The sequence below is a fragment of the Montipora foliosa genome, unplaced genomic scaffold (assembly GCF_036669935.1).
Source record: "Montipora foliosa isolate CH-2021 unplaced genomic scaffold, ASM3666993v2 scaffold_19, whole genome shotgun sequence".
Taxonomy (NCBI): domain Eukaryota; kingdom Metazoa; phylum Cnidaria; class Anthozoa; order Scleractinia; family Acroporidae; genus Montipora; species Montipora foliosa.
The window spans coordinates 17,444-32,692 of record NW_027179491.1 but is presented as its reverse complement, the minus strand read 5'-3'; the positions used below and the strand labels follow the sequence as shown (position 1 = coordinate 32,692).

Here is a 15,249-nt window from a genome sequence, read left to right as displayed (position 1 = left end):
AAACTCCCCTTGCCTTCCCTTCAGACTGCAAAGAATGTTCAATTAATAGGCCATCAAGCAGTTACATTGTGACGACAACTTTAACATTTGTCGCGCGCGAAAATTCAGTGCTCATGCAATGTGGACAAGCGAGAAAAGAACAACTCATGAATCAACATAAACTAAAAGCAATCAATAAAGTAGAAGCCTACAACACGAGGAATTCCCAAGCGGTCACCCAGCGAGAGTAGTACTTCGCCCTACAGGATTTGACTGCGGGGATCGGACGGGACCCGGTTTTTCGCCTGTGGTATGGTCGTAGACGGAAGAATACAAGCCTCTAGTTGTATGTGTGATTTGTTTTCGTTAGCCAAGCGAGAAAGCGAGTGAAAATCCCCCTTGCCTTCCCTTCAGACTGCAAAGAATGTTCAATTAATAGGCCATCAACCAGTTACATTGTGACGACAACTTTAACATTTGTCGCGCGCGAAAATTCAGTGCTCATGCAATGTGGACAAGCAAGAAAATAACAACTCATGAATCAACCATAAACTAAAAGCAATCAATAAAGTAGAAGCCTACAACACGAGGAATTCCCAAGCGGTCACCCAGCGAAGTACTACTCTCGCCCTACAGGATTTGACTGCGGGGATCGGACGGGACCCGGTTTTTCGCCTGTGGTATGGTCGTAGACGGAAGAATACAAGCTCTAGTTGTATGTGTGATTTGTTTTCGTCTAGCCAAGCGAGAAAGCGAGTGAAAATCCCCCTTGCCTTCCCTTCAGACTGCAAAGAATGTTCAATTAATAGGCCATCAACCAGTTACATTGTGACGACAACTTTAACATTTGTCGCGCGCGAAAATTCAGTGCTCATGCAATGTGGACAAGCAAGAAAATAACAACTCATGAATCAACCATAAACTAAAAGCAATCAATAAAGTAGAAGCCTACAACACTAGGAATTTCCAAGCGGTCACCCAGCGAAGTACTACAGGATTTGACTGCGGGGATCGGACGGGACCCGGTTTTTCGCCTGTGGTATGGTCGTAGACGGAAGAATACAAGCTCTAGTTGTATGTGTGATTTGTTTTCGTCTAGCCAAGCGAGAAAGCGAGTGAAAATCCCCCTTGCCTTCCCTTCAGACTGCAAAGAATGTTCAATTAATAGGCCATCAACCAGTTACATTGTGACGACAACTTTAACATTTGTCGCGCGCGAAAATTCAGTGCTCATGCAATGTGGACAAGCAAGAAAATAACAACTCATGAATCAACCATAAACTAAAAGCAATCAATAAAGTAGAAGCCTACAACACGAGGAATTCCCAAGCGGTCACCCAGCGAAGTACTACTCTCGCCCTACAGGATTTGACTGCGGGGATCGGACGGGACCCGGTTTTTCGCCTGTGGTATGGTCGTAGACGGAAGAATACAAGCTCTAGTTGTATGTGTGATTTGTTTTCGTCTAGCCAAGCGAGAAAGCGAGTGAAAATCCCCCTTGCCTTCCCTTCAGACTGCAAAGAATGTTCAATTAATAGGCCATCAACCAGTTACATTGTGACGACAACTTTAACATTTGTCGCGCGCGAAAATTCAGTGCTCATGCAATGTGGACAAGCAAGAAAATAACAACTCATGAATCAACCATAAACTAAAAGCAATCAATAAAGTAGAAGCCTACAACACGAGGAATTCCCAAGCGGTCACCCAGCGAAGTACTACTCTCGCCCTACAGGATTTGACTGCGGGGATCGGACGGGACCCGGTTAATTTTTCGCCTGTGGTATGGTCGTAGACGGAAGAATACAAGCTCTAGTTGTATGTGTGATTTAGTTTCGTCTAGCCAAGCGAGAAAGCGAGTGAAAATCCCCCTTGCCTTCCCTTCAGACTGCAAAGAATGTTCAATTAATAGGCCATCAACCAGTTACATTGTGACGACAACTTTAACATTTGTCGCGCGCGAAAATTCAGTGCTCATGCAATGTGGACAAGCAAGAAAATAACAACTCATGAATCAACCATAAACTAAAAGCAATCAATAAAGTAGAAGCCTACAACACGAGGAATTCCCAAGCGGTCACCCAGCGAAGTACTACTCTCGCCCTACAGGATTTGACTGCGGGGATCGGACGGGACCCGGTTTTTCGCCTGTGGTATGGTCGTAGACGGAAGAATACAAGCTCTAGTTGTATGTGTGATTTGTTTTCGTCTAGCCAAGCGAGAAAGCGAGTGAAAATCCCCTTGCCTTCCCTTCAGACTGCAAAGAATGTTCAATTAATAGGCCATCAACAGTTACATTGTGACGACAACTTTAACATTTGTCGCGCGCGAAAATTCAGTGCTCATGCAATGTGGACAAGCAAGAAAATAACAACTCATGAATCAACCATAAACTAAAAGCAATCAATAAAGTAGAAGCCTACAACACGAGGAATTCCCAAGCGGTCACCCAGCGAAGTACTACTCTCGCCCTACAGGATTTGACTGCGGGGATCGGACGGGACCCGGTTTTTCGCCTGTGGTATGGTCGTAGACGGAAGAATACAAGCTCTAGTTGTATGTGTGATTTGTTTTCGTCTAGCCAAGCGAGAAAGCGAGTGAAAATCCCCCTTGCCTTCCCTTCAGACTGCAAAGAATGTTCAATTAATAGGCCATCAACCAGTTACATTGTGACGACAACTTTAACATTTGTCGCGCGCGAAAATTCAGTGCTCATGCAATGTGGACAAGCAAGAAAATAACAACTCATGAATCAACCATAAACTAAAAGCAATCAATAAAGTAGAAGCCTACAACACGAGGAATTCCCAAGCGGTCACCCAGCGAAGTACTACTCTCGCCCTACAGGATTTGACTGCGGGGATCGGACGGGACCCGGTTTTTCGCCTGTGGTATGGTCGTAGACGGAAGAATACAAGCTCTAGTTGTATGTGTGATTTGTTTTCGTCTAGCCAAGCGAGAAAGCGAGTGAAAATTCCCCTTGCCTTCCCTTCAGACTGCAAAGAATGTTCAATTAATAGGCCATCAACCAGTTACATTGTGACGACAACTTTAACATTTGTCGCGCGCGAAAATTCAGTGCTCATGCAATGTGGACAAGCAAGAAAATAACAACTCATGAATCAACCATAAACTAAAAGCAATCAATAAAGTAGAAGCCTACAACACGAGGAATTCCCAAGCGGTCACCCAGCGAAGTACTACTCTCGCCCTACAGGATTTGACTGCGGGGATCGGACGGGACCCGGTTTTTCGCCTGTGGTATGGTCGTAGACGGAAGAATACAAGCTCTAGTTGTATGTGTGATTTGTTTTCGTCTAGCCAAGCGAGAAAGCGAGTGAAAATCCCCCTTGCCTTCCCTTCAGACTGCAAAGAATGTTCAATTAATAGGCCATCAACCAGTTACATTGTGACGACAACTTTAACATTTGTCGCGCGCGAAAATTCAGTGCTCATGCAATGTGGACAAGCAAGAAAATAACAACTCATGAATCAACCATAAACTAAAAGCAATCAATAAAGTAGAAGCCTACAACACGAGGAATTCCCAAGCGGTCACCCAGCGAAGTACTACTCTCGCCCTACAGGATTTGACTGCGGGGATCGGACGGGACCCGGTTTTTCGCCTGTGGTATGGTCGTAGACGGAAGAATACAAGCTCTAGTTGTATGTGTGATTTGTTTTCGTCTAGCCAAGCGAGAAAGCGAGTGAAAATCCCCCTTGCCTTCCCTTCAGACTGCAAAGAATGTTCAATTAATAGGCCATCAACCAGTTACATTGTGACGACAACTTTAACATTTGTCGCGCGCGAAAATTCAGTGCTCATGCAATGTGGACAAGCAAGAAAATAACAACTCATGAATCAACCATAAACTAAAAGCAATCAATAAAGTAGAAGCCTACAACACGAGGAATTCCCAAGCGGTCACCCAGCGAAGTACTACTCTCGCCCTACAGGATTTGACTGCGGGGATCGGACGGGACCCGGTTTTTCGCCTGTGGTATGGTCGTAGACGGAAGAATACAAGCTCTAGTTGTATGTGTGATTTGTTTTCGTCTAGCCAAGCGAGAAAGCGAGTGAAAATCCCCCTTGCCTTCCCTTCAGACTGCAAAGAATGTTCAATTAATAGGCCATCAACCAGTTACATTGTGACGACAACTTTAACATTTGTCGCGCGCGAAAATTCAGTGCTCATGCAATGTGGACAAGCAAGAAAATAACAACTCATGAATCAACCATAAACTAAAAGCAATCAATAAAGTAGAAGCCTACAACACGAGGAATTCCCAAGCGGTCACCCAGCGAAGTACTACTCTCGCCCTACAGGATTTGACTGCGGGGATCGGACGGGACCCGGTTTTTCGCCTGTGGTATGGTCGTAGACGGAAGAATACAAGCTCTAGTTGTATGTGTGATTTGTTTTCGTCTAGCCAAGCGAGAAAGCGAGTGAAAATCCCCCTTGCCTTCCCTTCAGACTGCAAAGAATGTTCAATTAATAGGCCATCAACCAGTTACATTGTGACGACAACTTTAACATTTGTCGCGCGCGAAAATTCAGTGCTCATGCAATGTGGACAAGCAAGAAAATAACAACTCATGAATCAACCATAAACTAAAAGCAATCAATAAAGTAGAAGCCTACAACACGAGGAATTCCCAAGCGGTCACCCAGCGAAGTACTACTCTCGCCCTACAGGATTTGACTGCGGGGATCGGACGGGACCCGGTTTTTCGCCTGTGGTATGGTCGTAGACGGAAGAATACAAGCTCTAGTTGTATGTGTGATTTGTTTTCGTCTAGCCAAGCGAGAAAGCGAGTGAAAATCCCCCTTGCCTTCCCTTCAGACTGCAAAGAATGTTCAATTAATAGGCCATCAACCAGTTACATTGTGACGACAACTTTAACATTTGTCGCGCGCGAAAATTCAGTGCTCATGCAATGTGGACAAGCAAGAAAATAACAACTCATGAATCAACCATAAACTAAAAGCAATCAATAAAGTAGAAGCCTACAACACGAGGAATTCCCAAGCGGTCACCCAGCGAAGTACTACTCTCGCCCTACAGGATTTGACTGCGGGGATCGGACGGGACCCGGTTTTTCGCCTGTGGTATGGTCGTAGACGGAAGAATACAAGCTCTAGTTGTATGTGTGATTTGTTTTCGTCTAGCCAAGCGAGAAAGCGAGTGAAAATCCCCCTTGCCTTCCCTTCAGACTGCAAAGAATGTTCAATTAATAGGCCATCAACCAGTTACATTGTGACGACAACTTTAACATTTGTCGCGCGCGAAAATTCAGTGCTCATGCAATGTGGACAAGCAAGAAAATAACAACTCATGAATCAACCATAAACTAAAAGCAATCAATAAAGTAGAAGCCTACAACACGAGGAATTCCCAAGCGGTCACCCAGCGAAGTACTACTCTCGCCCTACAGGATTTGACTGCGGGGATCGGACGGGACCCGGTTTTTCGCCTGTGGTATGGTCGTAGACGGAAGAATACAAGCTCTAGTTGTATGTGTGATTTGTTTTCGTCTAGCCAAGCGAGAAAGCGAGTGAAAATCCCCCTTGCCTTCCCTTCAGACTGCAAAGAATGTTCAATTAATAGGCCATCAACCAGTTACATTGTGACGACAACTTTAACATTTGTCGCGCGCGAAAATTCAGTGCTCATGCAATGTGGACAAGCAAGAAAATAACAACTCATGAATCAACCATAAACTAAAAGCAATCAATAAAGTAGAAGCCTACAACACGAGGAATTCCCAAGCGGTCACCCAGCGAAGTACTACTCTCGCCCTACAGGATTTGACTGCGGGGATCGGACGGGACCCGGTTTTTCGCCTGTGGTATGGTCGTAGACGGAAGAATACAAGCTCTAGTTGTATGTGTGATTTGTTTTCGTCTAGCCAAGCGAGAAAGCGAGTGAAAATCCCCCTTGCCTTCCCTTCAGACTGCAAAGAATGTTCAATTAATAGGCCATCAACCAGTTACATTGTGACGACAACTTTAACATTTGTCGCGCGCGAAAATTCAGTGCTCATGCAATGTGGACAAGCAAGAAAATAACAACTCATGAATCAACCATAAACTAAAAGCAATCAATAAAGTAGAAGCCTACAACACGAGGAATTCCCAAGCGGTCACCCAGCGAAGTACTACTCTCGCCCTACAGGATTTGACTGCGGGGATCGGACGGGACCCGGTTTTTCGCCTGTGGTATGGTCGTAGACGGAAGAATACAAGCTCTAGTTGTATGTGTGATTTGTTTTCGTCTAGCCAAGCGAGAAAGCGAGTGAAAATCCCCCTTGCCTTCCCTTCAGACTGCAAAGAATGTTCAATTAATAGGCCATCAACCAGTTACATTGTGACGACAACTTTAACATTTGTCGCGCGCGAAAATTCAGTGCTCATGCAATGTGGACAAGCAAGAAAATAACAACTCATGAATCAACCATAAACTAAAAGCAATCAATAAAGTAGAAGCCTACAACACGAGGAATTCCCAAGCGGTCACCCAGCGAAGTACTACTCTCGCCCTACAGGATTTGACTGCGGGGATCGGACGGGACCCGGTTTTTCGCCTGTGGTATGGTCGTAGACGGAAGAATACAAGCTCTAGTTGTATGTGTGATTTGTTTTCGTCTAGCCAAGCGAGAAAGCGAGTGAAAATCCCCCTTGCCTTCCCTTCAGACTGCAAAGAATGTTCAATTAATAGGCCATCAACCAGTTACATTGTGACGACAACTTTAACATTTGTCGCGCGCGAAAATTCAGTGCTCATGCAATGTGGACAAGCAAGAAAATAACAACTCATGAATCAACCATAAACTAAAAGCAATCAATAAAGTAGAAGCCTACAACACGAGGAATTCCCAAGCGGTCACCCAGCGAAGTACTACTCTCGCCCTACAGGATTTGACTGCGGGGATCGGACGGGACCCGGTTTTTCGCCTGTGGTATGGTCGTAGACGGAAGAATACAAGCTCTAGTTGTATGTGTGATTTGTTTTCGTCTAGCCAAGCGAGAAAGCGAGTGAAAATCCCCCTTGCCTTCCCTTCAGACTGCAAAGAATGTTCAATTAATAGGCCATCAACCAGTTACATTGTGACGACAACTTTAACATTTGTCGCGCGCGAAAATTCAGTGCTCATGCAATGTGGACAAGCAAGAAAATAACAACTCATGAATCAACCATAAACTAAAAGCAATCAATAAAGTAGAAGCCTACAACACGAGGAATTCCCAAGCGGTCACCCAGCGAAGTACTACTCTCGCCCTACAGGATTTGACTGCGGGGATCGGACGGGACCCGGTTTTTCGCCTGTGGTATGGTCGTAGACGGAAGAATACAAGCTCTAGTTGTATGTGTGATTTGTTTTCGTCTAGCCAAGCGAGAAAGCGAGTGAAAATCCCCCTTGCCTTCCCTTCAGACTGCAAAGAATGTTCAATTAATAGGCCATCAACCAGTTACATTGTGACGACAACTTTAACATTTGTCGCGCGCGAAAATTCAGTGCTCATGCAATGTGGACAAGCAAGAAAATAACAACTCATGAATCAACCATAAACTAAAAGCAATCAATAAAGTAGAAGCCTACAACACGAGGAATTCCCAAGCGGTCACCCAGCGAAGTACTACTCTCGCCCTACAGGATTTGACTGCGGGGATCGGACGGGACCCGGTTTTTCGCCTGTGGTATGGTCGTAGACGGAAGAATACAAGCTCTAGTTGTATGTGTGATTTGTTTTCGTCTAGCCAAGCGAGAAAGCGAGTGAAAATCCCCCTTGCCTTCCCTTCAGACTGCAAAGAATGTTCAATTAATAGGCCATCAACCAGTTACATTGTGACGACAACTTTAACATTTGTCGCGCGCGAAAATTCAGTGCTCATGCAATGTGGACAAGCAAGAAAATAACAACTCATGAATCAACCATAAACTAAAAGCAATCAATAAAGTAGAAGCCTACAACACGAGGAATTCCCAAGCGGTCACCCAGCGAAGTACTACTCTCGCCCTACAGGATTTGACTGCGGGGATCGGACGGGACCCGGTTTTTCGCCTGTGGTATGGTCGTAGACGGAAGAATACAAGCTCTAGTTGTATGTGTGATTTGTTTTCGTCTAGCCAAGCGAGAAAGCGAGTGAAAATCCCCCTTGCCTTCCCTTCAGACTGCAAAGAATGTTCAATTAATAGGCCATCAACCAGTTACATTGTGACGACAACTTTAACATTTGTCGCGCGCGAAAATTCAGTGCTCATGCAATGTGGACAAGCAAGAAAATAACAACTCATGAATCAACCATAAACTAAAAGCAATCAATAAAGTAGAAGCCTACAACACGAGGAATTCCCAAGCGGTCACCCAGCGAAGTACTACTCTCGCCCTACAGGATTTGACTGCGGGGATCGGACGGGACCCGGTTTTTCGCCTGTGGTATGGTCGTAGACGGAAGAATACAAGCTCTAGTTGTATGTGTGATTTGTTTTCGTCTAGCCAAGCGAGAAAGCGAGTGAAAATCCCCCTTGCCTTCCCTTCAGACTGCAAAGAATGTTCAATTAATAGGCCATCAACCAGTTACATTGTGACGACAACTTTAACATTTGTCGCGCGCGAAAATTCAGTGCTCATGCAATGTGGACAAGCAAGAAAATAACAACTCATGAATCAACCATAAACTAAAAGCAATCAATAAAGTAGAAGCCTACAACACGAGGAATTCCCAAGCGGTCACCCAGCGAAGTACTACTCTCGCCCTACAGGATTTGACTGCGGGGATCGGACGGGACCCGGTTTTTCGCCTGTGGTATGGTCGTAGACGGAAGAATACAAGCTCTAGTTGTATGTGTGATTTGTTTTCGTCTAGCCAAGCGAGAAAGCGAGTGAAAATCCCCCTTGCCTTCCCTTCAGACTGCAAAGAATGTTCAATTAATAGGCCATCAACCAGTTACATTGTGACGACAACTTTAACATTTGTCGCGCGCGAAAATTCAGTGCTCATGCAATGTGGACAAGCAAGAAAATAACAACTCATGAATCAACCATAAACTAAAAGCAATCAATAAAGTAGAAGCCTACAACACGAGGAATTCCCAAGCGGTCACCCAGCGAAGTACTACTCTCGCCCTACAGGATTTGACTGCGGGGATCGGACGGGACCCGGTTTTTCGCCTGTGGTATGGTCGTAGACGGAAGAATACAAGCTCTAGTTGTATGTGTGATTTGTTTTCGTCTAGCCAAGCGAGAAAGCGAGTGAAAATCCCCCTTGCCTTCCCTTCAGACTGCAAAGAATGTTCAATTAATAGGCCATCAACCAGTTACATTGTGACGACAACTTTAACATTTGTCGCGCGCGAAAATTCAGTGCTCATGCAATGTGGACAAGCAAGAAAATAACAACTCATGAATCAACCATAAACTAAAAGCAATCAATAAAGTAGAAGCCTACAACACGAGGAATTCCCAAGCGGTCACCCAGCGAAGTACTACTCTCGCCCTACAGGATTTGACTGCGGGGATCGGACGGGACCCGGTTTTTCGCCTGTGGTATGGTCGTAGACGGAAGAATACAAGCTCTAGTTGTATGTGTGATTTGTTTTCGTCTAGCCAAGCGAGAAAGCGAGTGAAAATCCCCCTTGCCTTCCCTTCAGACTGCAAAGAATGTTCAATTAATAGGCCATCAACCAGTTACATTGTGACGACAACTTTAACATTTGTCGCGCGCGAAAATTCAGTGCTCATGCAATGTGGACAAGCAAGAAAATAACAACTCATGAATCAACCATAAACTAAAAGCAATCAATAAAGTAGAAGCCTACAACACGAGGAATTCCCAAGCGGTCACCCAGCGAAGTACTACTCTCGCCCTACAGGATTTGACTGCGGGGATCGGACGGGACCCGGTTTTTCGCCTGTGGTATGGTCGTAGACGGAAGAATACAAGCTCTAGTTGTATGTGTGATTTGTTTCGTCTAGCCAAGCGAGAAAGCGAGTGAAAATCCCCCTTGCCTTCCCTTCAGACTGCAAAGAATGTTCAATTAATAGGCCATCAACCAGTTACATTGTGACGACAACTTTAACATTTGTCGCGCGCGAAAATTCAGTGCTCATGCAATGTGGACAAGCAAGAAAATAACAACTCATGAATCAACCATAAACTAAAAGCAATCAATAAAGTAGAAGCCTACAACACGAGGAATTCCCAAGCGGTCACCCAGCGAAGTACTACTCTCGCCCTACAGGATTTGACTGCGGGGATCGGACGGGACCCGGTTTTTCGCCTGTGGTATGGTCGTAGACGGAAGAATACAAGCTCTAGTTGTATGTGTGATTTGTTTTCGTCTAGCCAAGCGAGAAAGCGAGTGAAAATCCCCCTTGCCTTCCCTTCAGACTGCAAAGAATGTTCAATTAATAGGCCATCAACCAGTTACATTGTGACGACAACTTTAACATTTGTCGCGCGCGAAAATTCAGTGCTCATGCAATGTGGACAAGCAAGAAAATAACAACTCATGAATCAACCATAAACTAAAAGCAATCAATAAAGTAGAAGCCTACAACACGAGGAATTCCCAAGCGGTCACCCAGCGAAGTACTACTCTCGCCCTACAGGATTTGACTGCGGGGATCGGACGGGACCCGGTTTTTCGCCTGTGGTATGGTCGTAGACGGAAGAATACAAGCTCTAGTTGTATGTGTGATTTGTTTTCGTCTAGCCAAGCGAGAAAGCGAGTGAAAATCCCCCTTGCCTTCCCTTCAGACTGCAAAGAATGTTCAATTAATAGGCCATCAACCAGTTACATTGTGACGACAACTTTAACATTTGTCGCGCGCGAAAATTCAGTGCTCATGCAATGTGGACAAGCAAGAAAATAACAACTCATGAATCAACCATAAACTAAAAGCAATCAATAAAGTAGAAGCCTACAACACGAGGAATTCCCAAGCGGTCACCCAGCGAAGTACTACTCTCGCCCTACAGGATTTGACTGCGGGGATCGGACGGGACCCGGTTTTTCGCCTGTGGTATGGTCGTAGACGGAAGAATACAAGCTCTAGTTGTATGTGTGATTTGTTTTCGTCTAGCCAAGCGAGAAAGCGAGTGAAAATCCCCCTTGCCTTCCCTTCAGACTGCAAAGAATGTTCAATTAATAGGCCATCAACCAGTTACATTGTGACGACAACTTTAACATTTGTCGCGCGCGAAAATTCAGTGCTCATGCAATGTGGACAAGCAAGAAAATAACAACTCATGAATCAACCATAAACTAAAAGCAATCAATAAAGTAGAAGCCTACAACACGAGGAATTCCCAAGCGGTCACCCAGCGAAGTACTACTCTCGCCCTACAGGATTTGACTGCGGGGATCGGACGGGACCCGGTTTTTCGCCTGTGGTATGGTCGTAGACGGAAGAATACAAGCTCTAGTTGTATGTGTGATTTGTTTTCGTCTAGCCAAGCGAGAAAGCGAGTGAAAATCCCCCTTGCCTTCCCTTCAGACTGCAAAGAATGTTCAATTAATAGGCCATCAACCAGTTACATTGTGACGACAACTTTAACATTTGTCGCGCGCGAAAATTCAGTGCTCATGCAATGTGGACAAGCAAGAAAATAACAACTCATGAATCAACCATAAACTAAAAGCAATCAATAAAGTAGAAGCCTACAACACGAGGAATTCCCAAGCGGTCACCCAGCGAAGTACTACTCTCGCCCTACAGGATTTGACTGCGGGGATCGGACGGGACCCGTTTTTTCGCCTGTGGTATGGTCGTAGACGGAAGAATACAAGCTCTAGTTGTATGTGTGATTTGTTTTCGTCTAGCCAAGCGAGAAAGCGAGTGAAAATCCCCCTTGCCTTCCCTTCAGACTGCAAAGAATGTTCAATTAATAGGCCATCAACCAGTTACATTGTGACGACAACTTTAACATTTGTCGCGCGCGAAAATTCAGTGCTCATGCAATGTGGACAAGCAAGAAAATAACAACTCATGAATCAACCATAAACTAAAAGCAATCAATAAAGTAGAAGCCTACAACACGAGGAATTCCCAAGCGGTCACCCAGCGAAGTACTACTCTCGCCCTACAGGATTTGACTGCGGGGATCGGACGGGACCCGGTTTTTCGCCTGTGGTATGGTCGTAGACGGAAGAATACAAGCTCTAGTTGTATGTGTGATTTGTTTTCGTCTAGCCAAGCGAGAAAGCGAGTGAAAATCCCCCTTGCCTTCCCTTCAGACTGCAAAGAATGTTCAATTAATAGGCCATCAAGCAGTTACATTGTGACGACAACTTTAACATTTGTCGCGCGCGAAAATTCAGTGCTCATGCAATGTGGACAAGCAAGAAAATAACAACTCATGAATCAACCATAAACTAAAAGCAATCAATAAAGTAGAAGCCTACAACACGAGGAATTCCCAAGCGGTCACCCAGCGAAGTACTACTCTCGCCCTACAGGATTTGACTGCGGGGATCGGACGGGACCCGGTTTTTCGCCTGTGGTATGGTCGTAGACGGAAGAATACAAGCTCTAGTTGTATGTGTGATTTGTTTTCGTCTAGCCAAGCGAGAAAGCGAGTGAAAATCCCCCTTGCCTTCCCTTCAGACTGCAAAGAATGTTCAATTAATAGGCCATCAACCAGTTACATTGTGACGACAACTTTAACATTTGTCGCGCGCGAAAATTCAGTGCTCATGCAATGTGGACAAGCAAGAAAATAACAACTCATGAATCAACCATAAACTAAAAGCAATCAATAAAGTAGAAGCCTACAACACGAGGAATTCCCAAGCGGTCACCCAGCGAAGTACTACTCTCGCCCTACAGGATTTGACTGCGGGGATCGGACGGGACCCGGTTTTTCGCCTGTGGTATGGTCGTAGACGGAAGAATACAAGCTCTAGTTGTATGTGTGATTTGTTTTCGTCTAGCCAAGCGAGAAAGCGAGTGAAAATCCCCCTTGCCTTCCCTTCAGACTGCAAAGAATGTTCAATTAATAGGCCATCAACCAGTTACATTGTGACGACAACTTTAACATTTGTCGCGCGCGAAAATTCAGTGCTCATGCAATGTGGACAAGCAAGAAAATAACAACTCATGAATCAACCATAAACTAAAAGCAATCAATAAAGTAGAAGCCTACAACACGAGGAATTCCCAAGCGGTCACCCAGCGAAGTACTACTCTCGCCCTACAGGATTTGACTGCGGGGATCGGACGGGACCCGGTTTTTCGCCTGTGGTATGGTCGTAGACGGAAGAATACAAGCTCTAGTTGTATGTGTGATTTGTTTTCGTCTAGCCAAGCGAGAAAGCGAGTGAAAATCCCCCTTGCCTTCCCTTCAGACTGCAAAGAATGTTCAATTAATAGGCCATCAACCAGTTACATTGTGACGACAACTTTAACATTTGTCGCGCGCGAAAATTCAGTGCTCATGCAATGTGGACAAGCAAGAAAATAACAACTCATGAATCAACCATAAACTAAAAGCAATCAATAAAGTAGAAGCCTACAACACGAGGAATTCCCAAGCGGTCACCCAGCGAAGTACTACTCTCGCCCTACAGGATTTGACTGCGGGGATCGGACGGGACCCGGTTTTTCGCCTGTGGTATGGTCGTAGACGGAAGAATACAAGCTCTAGTTGTATGTGTGATTTGTTTTCGTCTAGCCAAGCGAGAAAGCGAGTGAAAATCCCCCTTGCCTTCCCTTCAGACTGCAAAGAATGTTCAATTAATAGGCCATCAACCAGTTACATTGTGACGACAACTTTAACATTTGTCGCGCGCGAAAATTCAGTGCTCATGCAATGTGGACAAGCAAGAAAATAACAACTCATGAATCAACCATAAACTAAAAGCAATCAATAAAGTAGAAGCCTACAACACGAGGAATTCCCAAGCGGTCACCCAGCGAAGTACTACTCTCGCCCTACAGGATTTGACTGCGGGGATCGGACGGGACCCGGTTTTTCGCCTGTGGTATGGTCGTAGACGGAAGAATACAAGCTCTAGTTGTATGTGTGATTTGTTTTCGTCTAGCCAAGCGAGAAAGCGAGTGAAAATCCCCCTTGCCTTCCCTTCAGACTGCAAAGAATGTTCAATTAATAGGCCATCAACCAGTTACATTGTGACGACAACTTTAACATTTGTCGCGCGCGAAAATTCAGTGCTCATGCAATGTGGACAAGCAAGAAAATAACAACTCATGAATCAACCATAAACTAAAAGCAATCAATAAAGTAGAAGCCTACAACACGAGGAATTCCCAAGCGGTCACCCAGCGAAGTACTACTCTCGCCCTACAGGATTTGACTGCGGGGATCGGACGGGACCCGGTTTTTCGCCTGTGGTATGGTCGTAGACGGAAGAATACAAGCTCTAGTTGTATGTGTGATTTGTTTTCGTCTAGCCAAGCGAGAAAGCGAGTGAAAATCCCCCTTGCCTTCCCTTCAGACTGCAAAGAATGTTCAATTAATAGGCCATCAACCAGTTACATTGTGACGACAACTTTAACATTTGTCGCGCGCGAAAATTCAGTGCTCATGCAATGTGGACAAGCAAGAAAATAACAACTCATGAATCAACCATAAACTAAAAGCAATCAATAAAGTAGAAGCCTACAACACGAGGAATTCCCAAGCGGTCACCCAGCGAAGTACTACTCTCGCCCTACAGGATTTGACTGCGGGGATCGGACGGGACCCGGTTTTTCGCCTGTGGTATGGTCGTAGACGGAAGAATACAAGCTCTAGTTGTATGTGTGATTTGTTTTCGTCTAGCCAAGCGAGAAAGCGAGTGAAAATCCCCCTTGCCTTCCCTTCAGACTGCAAAGAATGTTCAATTAATAGGCCATCAACCAGTTACATTGTGACGACAACTTTAACATTTGTCGCGCGCGAAAATTCAGTGCTCATGCAATGTGGACAAGCAAGAAAATAACAACTCATGAATCAACCATAAACTAAAAGCAATCAATAAAGTAGAAGCCTACAACACGAGGAATTCCCAAGCGGTCACCCAGCGAAGTACTACTCTCGCCCTACAGGATTTGACTGCGGGGATCGGACGGGACCCGGTTTTTCGCCTGTGGTATGGTCGTAGACGGAAGAATACAAGCTCTAGTTGTATGTGTGATTTGTTTTCGTCTAGCCAAGCGAGAAAGCGAGTGAAAATCCCCCTTGCCTTCCCTTCAGACTGCAAAGAATGTTCAATTAATAGGCCATCAACCAGTTACATTGTGACGACAACTTTAACATTTG

The 15,249-nt window shown here is 45.1% G+C and overlaps 38 non-coding genes and 2 pseudogenes across 38 annotated transcripts; all 40 read right to left on the bottom strand.

The window, feature by feature from the left end:
- Window positions 1-184: 184 nt before the first annotated feature.
- LOC137986362 (5S ribosomal RNA) lies at window positions 185-303 on the bottom strand (annotated as a pseudogene).
- A 251-nt stretch (window positions 304-554) lies between these two features.
- On the bottom strand, window positions 555-673 carry LOC137986347 (5S ribosomal RNA). The gene has a single exon (XR_011119739.1). It is a non-coding gene; the product is annotated as a 5S ribosomal RNA (ribosomal RNA).
- Window positions 674-1,283: 610 nt separating this feature from the next.
- On the bottom strand, window positions 1,284-1,402 carry LOC137986346 (5S ribosomal RNA). The gene has a single exon (XR_011119738.1). It is a non-coding gene; the product is annotated as a 5S ribosomal RNA (ribosomal RNA).
- A 251-nt stretch (window positions 1,403-1,653) lies between these two features.
- LOC137986357 (5S ribosomal RNA) lies at window positions 1,654-1,776 on the bottom strand (annotated as a pseudogene).
- Window positions 1,777-2,027: 251 nt separating this feature from the next.
- Window positions 2,028-2,146, bottom strand: LOC137986345 (5S ribosomal RNA). Its single transcript, XR_011119737.1, has one exon. It is a non-coding gene; the product is annotated as a 5S ribosomal RNA (ribosomal RNA).
- Window positions 2,147-2,395: 249 nt separating this feature from the next.
- On the bottom strand, window positions 2,396-2,514 carry LOC137986344 (5S ribosomal RNA). Its single transcript, XR_011119736.1, has one exon. It is a non-coding gene; the product is annotated as a 5S ribosomal RNA (ribosomal RNA).
- Window positions 2,515-2,765: 251 nt separating this feature from the next.
- On the bottom strand, window positions 2,766-2,884 carry LOC137986343 (5S ribosomal RNA). The gene has a single exon (XR_011119735.1). It is a non-coding gene; the product is annotated as a 5S ribosomal RNA (ribosomal RNA).
- A 251-nt stretch (window positions 2,885-3,135) lies between these two features.
- Window positions 3,136-3,254, bottom strand: LOC137986342 (5S ribosomal RNA). The gene has a single exon (XR_011119734.1). It is a non-coding gene; the product is annotated as a 5S ribosomal RNA (ribosomal RNA).
- Window positions 3,255-3,505: 251 nt separating this feature from the next.
- LOC137986341 (5S ribosomal RNA) lies at window positions 3,506-3,624 on the bottom strand. Its single transcript, XR_011119733.1, has one exon. It is a non-coding gene; the product is annotated as a 5S ribosomal RNA (ribosomal RNA).
- Window positions 3,625-3,875: 251 nt separating this feature from the next.
- LOC137986340 (5S ribosomal RNA) lies at window positions 3,876-3,994 on the bottom strand. The gene has a single exon (XR_011119732.1). It is a non-coding gene; the product is annotated as a 5S ribosomal RNA (ribosomal RNA).
- Window positions 3,995-4,245: 251 nt separating this feature from the next.
- Window positions 4,246-4,364, bottom strand: LOC137986339 (5S ribosomal RNA). Its single transcript, XR_011119731.1, has one exon. It is a non-coding gene; the product is annotated as a 5S ribosomal RNA (ribosomal RNA).
- A 251-nt stretch (window positions 4,365-4,615) lies between these two features.
- Window positions 4,616-4,734, bottom strand: LOC137986338 (5S ribosomal RNA). The gene has a single exon (XR_011119730.1). It is a non-coding gene; the product is annotated as a 5S ribosomal RNA (ribosomal RNA).
- Window positions 4,735-4,985: 251 nt separating this feature from the next.
- LOC137986336 (5S ribosomal RNA) lies at window positions 4,986-5,104 on the bottom strand. Its single transcript, XR_011119728.1, has one exon. It is a non-coding gene; the product is annotated as a 5S ribosomal RNA (ribosomal RNA).
- A 251-nt stretch (window positions 5,105-5,355) lies between these two features.
- Window positions 5,356-5,474, bottom strand: LOC137986334 (5S ribosomal RNA). The gene has a single exon (XR_011119727.1). It is a non-coding gene; the product is annotated as a 5S ribosomal RNA (ribosomal RNA).
- Window positions 5,475-5,725: 251 nt separating this feature from the next.
- LOC137986333 (5S ribosomal RNA) lies at window positions 5,726-5,844 on the bottom strand. The gene has a single exon (XR_011119726.1). It is a non-coding gene; the product is annotated as a 5S ribosomal RNA (ribosomal RNA).
- A 251-nt stretch (window positions 5,845-6,095) lies between these two features.
- LOC137986332 (5S ribosomal RNA) lies at window positions 6,096-6,214 on the bottom strand. The gene has a single exon (XR_011119725.1). It is a non-coding gene; the product is annotated as a 5S ribosomal RNA (ribosomal RNA).
- Window positions 6,215-6,465: 251 nt separating this feature from the next.
- LOC137986331 (5S ribosomal RNA) lies at window positions 6,466-6,584 on the bottom strand. Its single transcript, XR_011119724.1, has one exon. It is a non-coding gene; the product is annotated as a 5S ribosomal RNA (ribosomal RNA).
- Window positions 6,585-6,835: 251 nt separating this feature from the next.
- Window positions 6,836-6,954, bottom strand: LOC137986330 (5S ribosomal RNA). Its single transcript, XR_011119723.1, has one exon. It is a non-coding gene; the product is annotated as a 5S ribosomal RNA (ribosomal RNA).
- A 251-nt stretch (window positions 6,955-7,205) lies between these two features.
- Window positions 7,206-7,324, bottom strand: LOC137986329 (5S ribosomal RNA). The gene has a single exon (XR_011119722.1). It is a non-coding gene; the product is annotated as a 5S ribosomal RNA (ribosomal RNA).
- A 251-nt stretch (window positions 7,325-7,575) lies between these two features.
- Window positions 7,576-7,694, bottom strand: LOC137986328 (5S ribosomal RNA). Its single transcript, XR_011119721.1, has one exon. It is a non-coding gene; the product is annotated as a 5S ribosomal RNA (ribosomal RNA).
- A 251-nt stretch (window positions 7,695-7,945) lies between these two features.
- LOC137986327 (5S ribosomal RNA) lies at window positions 7,946-8,064 on the bottom strand. Its single transcript, XR_011119720.1, has one exon. It is a non-coding gene; the product is annotated as a 5S ribosomal RNA (ribosomal RNA).
- Window positions 8,065-8,315: 251 nt separating this feature from the next.
- Window positions 8,316-8,434, bottom strand: LOC137986326 (5S ribosomal RNA). Its single transcript, XR_011119719.1, has one exon. It is a non-coding gene; the product is annotated as a 5S ribosomal RNA (ribosomal RNA).
- A 251-nt stretch (window positions 8,435-8,685) lies between these two features.
- On the bottom strand, window positions 8,686-8,804 carry LOC137986324 (5S ribosomal RNA). The gene has a single exon (XR_011119717.1). It is a non-coding gene; the product is annotated as a 5S ribosomal RNA (ribosomal RNA).
- Window positions 8,805-9,055: 251 nt separating this feature from the next.
- LOC137986323 (5S ribosomal RNA) lies at window positions 9,056-9,174 on the bottom strand. Its single transcript, XR_011119716.1, has one exon. It is a non-coding gene; the product is annotated as a 5S ribosomal RNA (ribosomal RNA).
- Window positions 9,175-9,425: 251 nt separating this feature from the next.
- Window positions 9,426-9,544, bottom strand: LOC137986322 (5S ribosomal RNA). Its single transcript, XR_011119715.1, has one exon. It is a non-coding gene; the product is annotated as a 5S ribosomal RNA (ribosomal RNA).
- A 251-nt stretch (window positions 9,545-9,795) lies between these two features.
- Window positions 9,796-9,914, bottom strand: LOC137986321 (5S ribosomal RNA). The gene has a single exon (XR_011119714.1). It is a non-coding gene; the product is annotated as a 5S ribosomal RNA (ribosomal RNA).
- Window positions 9,915-10,164: 250 nt separating this feature from the next.
- LOC137986320 (5S ribosomal RNA) lies at window positions 10,165-10,283 on the bottom strand. Its single transcript, XR_011119713.1, has one exon. It is a non-coding gene; the product is annotated as a 5S ribosomal RNA (ribosomal RNA).
- Window positions 10,284-10,534: 251 nt separating this feature from the next.
- LOC137986409 (5S ribosomal RNA) lies at window positions 10,535-10,653 on the bottom strand. Its single transcript, XR_011119789.1, has one exon. It is a non-coding gene; the product is annotated as a 5S ribosomal RNA (ribosomal RNA).
- Window positions 10,654-10,904: 251 nt separating this feature from the next.
- LOC137986408 (5S ribosomal RNA) lies at window positions 10,905-11,023 on the bottom strand. The gene has a single exon (XR_011119788.1). It is a non-coding gene; the product is annotated as a 5S ribosomal RNA (ribosomal RNA).
- Window positions 11,024-11,274: 251 nt separating this feature from the next.
- On the bottom strand, window positions 11,275-11,393 carry LOC137986407 (5S ribosomal RNA). Its single transcript, XR_011119787.1, has one exon. It is a non-coding gene; the product is annotated as a 5S ribosomal RNA (ribosomal RNA).
- Window positions 11,394-11,644: 251 nt separating this feature from the next.
- On the bottom strand, window positions 11,645-11,763 carry LOC137986349 (5S ribosomal RNA). Its single transcript, XR_011119741.1, has one exon. It is a non-coding gene; the product is annotated as a 5S ribosomal RNA (ribosomal RNA).
- A 251-nt stretch (window positions 11,764-12,014) lies between these two features.
- LOC137986406 (5S ribosomal RNA) lies at window positions 12,015-12,133 on the bottom strand. Its single transcript, XR_011119786.1, has one exon. It is a non-coding gene; the product is annotated as a 5S ribosomal RNA (ribosomal RNA).
- Window positions 12,134-12,384: 251 nt separating this feature from the next.
- LOC137986405 (5S ribosomal RNA) lies at window positions 12,385-12,503 on the bottom strand. Its single transcript, XR_011119785.1, has one exon. It is a non-coding gene; the product is annotated as a 5S ribosomal RNA (ribosomal RNA).
- Window positions 12,504-12,754: 251 nt separating this feature from the next.
- LOC137986403 (5S ribosomal RNA) lies at window positions 12,755-12,873 on the bottom strand. Its single transcript, XR_011119783.1, has one exon. It is a non-coding gene; the product is annotated as a 5S ribosomal RNA (ribosomal RNA).
- Window positions 12,874-13,124: 251 nt separating this feature from the next.
- On the bottom strand, window positions 13,125-13,243 carry LOC137986402 (5S ribosomal RNA). The gene has a single exon (XR_011119782.1). It is a non-coding gene; the product is annotated as a 5S ribosomal RNA (ribosomal RNA).
- Window positions 13,244-13,494: 251 nt separating this feature from the next.
- LOC137986401 (5S ribosomal RNA) lies at window positions 13,495-13,613 on the bottom strand. The gene has a single exon (XR_011119781.1). It is a non-coding gene; the product is annotated as a 5S ribosomal RNA (ribosomal RNA).
- A 251-nt stretch (window positions 13,614-13,864) lies between these two features.
- Window positions 13,865-13,983, bottom strand: LOC137986400 (5S ribosomal RNA). The gene has a single exon (XR_011119780.1). It is a non-coding gene; the product is annotated as a 5S ribosomal RNA (ribosomal RNA).
- A 251-nt stretch (window positions 13,984-14,234) lies between these two features.
- LOC137986399 (5S ribosomal RNA) lies at window positions 14,235-14,353 on the bottom strand. The gene has a single exon (XR_011119779.1). It is a non-coding gene; the product is annotated as a 5S ribosomal RNA (ribosomal RNA).
- Window positions 14,354-14,604: 251 nt separating this feature from the next.
- LOC137986397 (5S ribosomal RNA) lies at window positions 14,605-14,723 on the bottom strand. Its single transcript, XR_011119778.1, has one exon. It is a non-coding gene; the product is annotated as a 5S ribosomal RNA (ribosomal RNA).
- A 251-nt stretch (window positions 14,724-14,974) lies between these two features.
- LOC137986396 (5S ribosomal RNA) lies at window positions 14,975-15,093 on the bottom strand. Its single transcript, XR_011119777.1, has one exon. It is a non-coding gene; the product is annotated as a 5S ribosomal RNA (ribosomal RNA).
- Window positions 15,094-15,249: the final 156 nt, after the last annotated feature.